Genomic DNA, 5,620 nt, shown 5'->3' on the forward strand with positions numbered 1-5,620 from the left:
TTCAGCCACAAACAGTAGAGTTTGAAGTGGTACAGATGACTTCAGGCATGGCTGGATCAAGGTGTTCAAGGAACTCTTTCATTCCTGATTTCCTCCTTATTGGCTTTGTTCTCAGGTGAGTCTTTGCAGTGATAATAAGGTGGCCACTTGGAGCTTCAGGCTTATAATGCTGCATCTGTGATGATGGCTTCAGCTGCAAATAGCAGAATTCCCAATTAAAAGAGCTCCCATGCTAGAGATTTCTTTTTTCTCATATAACAGATCTTTCAAAGACAGACAGTTCGTTCAGCTGCTCAGCAACGTCAGGCACTGGGTTAGCATCTCCAAGATTCATTTTGGCTTTCCCTCCCAAGTACAAATTGTCTGCATGATGTTCTCACGCAGTGCTGTCAAAAGCAGAAAATGTGGACAGGGGTCTCCCCTTCTGTGTTCACCTGGAAGAGTTCTCTGACTTCTCATTTGCCAGAACTGGTTCCATGGCCACCTGATTTGCAAGGCAGTTTGGGGACATGAACACCTGTCATCCCTAGCCTTTATTGTGGGGTATGGGTTTGCCAGCAAAAAAGGACGGGCAGGGGAGTGATTTGGGGGCTGGAAATTAATAGCACCTGCTGCAATATCTCCCAGAGTGGATGATTTCAGAGGAAATAGATTCAGGATCCTCCTTCCCTTGGCCTCTGTGTTGTTGTTAGTTGCCATCAAGTAGATTCCAACTCATGGAGACCCACATGTTGCAGAGTACAACGGCTTCATCCTACCCCATGTCTGGCTGACCCCCCCGCCGACTTGCTGCTGCTCTCATCGCCAGAATAAACACACACCGTGGGTCTCATTCCACCTATGGCTCGTGTCCTCTCTGGGACCTGGAAGCTAGGCTAGAACACACTGGGTTTTCAAGGCTGTGGCCTTTCAGAAGCAGATTGCCGGGCCTGTCTTCTGAGATACCTCTGGGTGGGTTTGAACGACCAACCTTTCAACCAGTAGTGGAGCACTTAACTGTTTGCACCACCCAGGGACTCCAAGGAATGCCAAGGATTTCCAGGAGCCCCAGAAGCTTGGAGAGAGGCATGGAACAGTTCCTCCCTCTGAGCCCTCAGAGGGAATCAACCATTGATATCCTGGTTTGGGCTTCTGGATTCCAAACTGTGAGACAATATGCTTCTATTGTTTGAAGCCACCCAGCTTGTGGTATTTTGTTATGGCAGCCCAAGGGAACTAACACACACTCCAAACCTAGGATTTCTGGGTATTGGGTATCCCTTTTATTCTGCTCTGTGGCTTGGACCCCTGTGGTGCAATGGTTAAGCACTCAGCTGCTAACCGAAAGGTTGGTGGTTTGAACCCACCCAGTGGCTCTGTGGGAAAAATACCTGGTGATCTGCTCCAGTAAAGATTACAGCCTAGAAAATCCTATGGGGCAGTTCTACTCTGTCACATGAGGTCACTATGAGTTGAAATAGGGCTTGATGACATCTAATAACAATGTGGCTTGTCTGTCTCTATAGCATTCAGGAGAAGGACTCTGACTGGTCCTGCCCAAGCCTTAGGTGGCCATCTCAGGCAATCGTTGTATCCAGAAGACCAGGACACACAGTTGGGCACGCATGGTCTCGAGCCTAAACCCCCTCAGGACTCCATCTCTTCCTGCCTGGGCCATGAATTCACCTCCCTGAAGCCACAACATTCTTTAGTAGTGAACATGGGGTCATTTGATTGACAGCCCCAATGAATCACATGACAATGGGTAAGGGACAGTCTCTCAAAGTGGTAGATGTCCAATACATTCCACCCTTGGCTACTCAGAGTTCATTCACATCCATTTTCCCATAGACACCATTTTGAAAAATTCTCCTACCATGAGAAATGATACCACCACTGTATTAGTTTCCTAGGGCTGCTGTAACAAATGACCACAAACTAGGTTTAGGAGGGGCCCTGGTGGTGTGGTGGTTAAGTGCTCGGCTGCTAACAGAAATGTCAATAATTTGAACCTACCAGTCGCCACATGGGAGAAAGATGTGGCAGTCTGTTTCCGGAAAGACTACAGCCTACAGTTCTACTCTGTACTATAAGGTTGCTATGAGTCAGAATCCACTCAAGGGCAACAGGTAAGGTGGCTTAGAACAGAGATTTCAGTCTTACTTAATCTAGAGGCCAGAAGTCTGAAATCAAGGTGTTGGCAGGGTTGGTTCTAGAAGCTCTGAGGAGGAGTCTGTTCTCATGCCTCTCTCCTAGCTTCTTGGCAAACCATGGCTTTTCGTAGCTTGTAGACACATCACTCCAATCTCTGCCTCTGTCTTCATATTTTCATCTCCTCTGTGTATCTCTGTGTCTCAAATCTCCCTCTGCCTTTCTTTTAAAAGGATGCCCTCAGTGGATTTTAGGGCCCACACTAAACCCAGGTGATCTCATCTTGAGATTCTTAACTTAATTACATCTTCAAAAAGGTCCCTGGTTGAGTGCTGAAATGTTGTGGGGGTTGTTAACCAATGTCATAAAGCAATACATGTACTAACTGTTTAATGAGAAACTAGTTTGTTCTGTAGACCTTCATCTAAAGTACAATAAAAAAGATTTTTTTTTAAAGGTCCCCGGGTGGTACAAATGGTTTGCACTGGCCAGGTAACCAAAACATTGGCAGTTCAAACCCTCCCAGAGCAGCACCATGGAAGAATCAGACCTGGAAATCTGCTTCCATAAAGATTACAGTCAAGAAAACCATACGGAATAGCTCTACACTGTAACACATGGGGTCCCCTAAGTCACGACCCTTGCCCATGAGTCAGTTCTCTATGAACCCAGTGAGACAGAGTAGACGGCCCCATAGGCTGTAATCTTTACAGGAGCACACCACTACATCTTTCTTCTGCGGAACAGCTGGTGGGTTCGAACAGCCAATCTTTCAGTTAGCAGCTGAGCGCTTAACCACTGTGCCACCAGGGCTTCTTAAGTCACAAGTCAACAACAAAAATAAAATCAACAATTCCATCTGCAAAGACCCTTTTTCCAAATAAGGACACATCCACAAGTTCCAAGGGCTAGGGCATGGACATATCTTTTAGGGGCCACCACTCAACCCACTTCAACCACCTTGAAAAGCAGTTTGGCAATTTCTTATAAAGTTGTTGTTATGTGCTGTTGAGTCAGTTTTGACTCATAACGACCCTGTGGACAACAAAATGGAACACTGCCCGGTCCTACACCATCCTCACAATCGTTGCTATGCTTGAGCCCATTGTTGCAGCCACTGTGTCAGTCTATCTCTTTGAGGGTCTTCCTCTTGGGTGCTAACCCTCTACCAAGTCCTTCTCCAGGGACGGGTCCCTCCTGATAACACATCCAAAGTACATGAGACGAAGTCCTGCCATGTTTCCTTCTAAGGAGCGTTCTGGCTGTACTTCTTCAAAGATAGACTTGTTCATACTTCAACACCATAATTCAAAAGCATCAATTCTTCTTCAGTCTTCCATATTCATTGTTCAGCTTTCACAAGCATATGAGGCAATGGAAAATACCATGGCTTGGGTCAGGCACAACTTAGTCCTCAAAGTGACATCTTTGCTTTTCAATACTTCAAAGAGGTCTTTTGCAACACATTTGCCCAATGAAATACGTCATTTGATTTTTTTCACTGCTGCTTCCATGGGTATCGATTGTTGATCCAAGTAAAATGACATCCTTGGCAACTTCAATATTTTCATGATGTTGCTTATTGGTCCAGGCATGAGGATTTGTGTTTTCTTTACGTTGAGGTGTAATCCATACTGAAGGCTGTAGTCTTTGATCTTCATCAGTAAGTGCTTCAAGTCCTCTTCACTTTCAGCAAGGAAGGTTGTGTCATCTGCATAATGCCGGTTGTTAATGAGCCTTCCGCCAATCCTGATGCCGTGTTCTTCTTCACATAGTCCGGTTTCTCAGGCTAACTGCTCAGCATACAGACTGAATAAGTGTGGTGAAAGGATACAACACTGACACACACCTTTTCTAATTTTAAATCGCTCAGTATCCCCTTGTTTTGTTAGAATGACTCCCTCTTTGTCTATGTATAGATTTTGCATGAGCACAATTAAGTGTTCTGGAATTCCTATTCTTCACAATGTTATCCATAATTTGTTATAATTCACACAGTCGAATGCCTTTGCATAGTCAGTAAAACACAGGTAAACGTCTTTCTGGTATCCTCTTCTTTCAGCCAAGATCCGTTTGGCATCAATGGTGATATCCCTCATTCCATGTCCTCTTCTGAATCTGGCTTGAATTTCTGGCAGTTCCCTGTTGATGCACTGTTGCAACCATTTTTGAATTATCTTCAGCAAAATTTTACTTGTGTGTGATATTAATGATATTGTTCAATAATTTCCACATGCTATTGGATCACCTTTATTTGGAATAAGCGTAAATATGGATCTCTTCCAGTCAGTTGACCAGGTAGCTGTCTTCCAAATTTCTTAACATAGACAAGTGAGCACTTCTAGCATTGTATCCATTTGTTGAAACATCTCAACTGGTTATCTGTCAAATCCTGGAGCCTTGTTTTTCACCAATGCCTTCAGTGCAGCTTGCACTTCTTCCTTCAGTACCCTTGGTTCTGGATCATGTGCTACCTCCTGAAATTGAATGTCAACCAATTGTTTTTGGTACAGTGATTCTGTGTATTTCTTCCATCTTCTTTTAATGCTTCCTGTGTCATTCAGTATTTTGCCCATAGAATCCTTCAATATTGCAACTCGAGGTTTGAATTTTTTTAGTTCTTTCAGCTTAAGAAAACCCTTTTGGTTTTCTAACTCCAGGTCTTCGCAAATTTCATTATAATACTTTGTCTTCTCAAGCGGCCCTTTGAAATCTTCTGTTCAGCTCTTTTACTTCATCATTTCTTGCTTTCACTTTAGCTACTTTACTCTCAAGAGCAAATTTAAGAGCCTCTTCTGACATACCTTTTGGTCTCTTCTTTCTTTCCTGTCTTTTTGATGACCTTTCACTTCCCATATGATATCCTTGATGTCATCCCACAACTCATCTGGTCTTTGGTAATTAGTGTTCGATGTGTCAAATCTGTTCTTGAGATGGTCTCTAAATTCAGGTGAGTTATACTCTAGGTCATACTTTGGCTTTCATGGACTTGTTTTAATTTTCTTCAGCTTCAACTTGAACTTGAATATGAGCAATTGATGGTCTGTTCCACAGTTGGCCCCTAGTCTTGTTCTGACTGATGATATCGAGCTTCTCCATCCTCTCTTTCCAAATATAGTCTATTTGATTCCTGGGTATTCCATCCTGGAGGTCCATGTGTATAGTTGCTGTTTGTGTTGTTGAAAAAAGGTATGAAGAAGTCATTGGTCTTGCAAAATTCCATCACGTGATCTCTGGCATCATTTCTATCACCAAAGCCGTAGTTTCCGACTACCGATCCTTCTCCTTTGTTTCCGACTTTTGCATTCCAATCACTAGTAGTTATCAATGCATCTCGATTGCATTTTTGATCAATTTCAGATTGTAAAAGTTGGTAAAAATCCTCAATTTCTTGATCTGTGGCATTAGTAGTTGGTGGTAAATTTGAATAATAGTCATATTAACTGATCTTCTTTATAGGCATATGGATATTATGCTATCACTGACAGCA

This window comes from Elephas maximus, chromosome 11 (genome assembly GCF_024166365.1).
Source record: "Elephas maximus indicus isolate mEleMax1 chromosome 11, mEleMax1 primary haplotype, whole genome shotgun sequence".
Lineage (NCBI taxonomy): Eukaryota > Metazoa > Chordata > Mammalia > Proboscidea > Elephantidae > Elephas > Elephas maximus.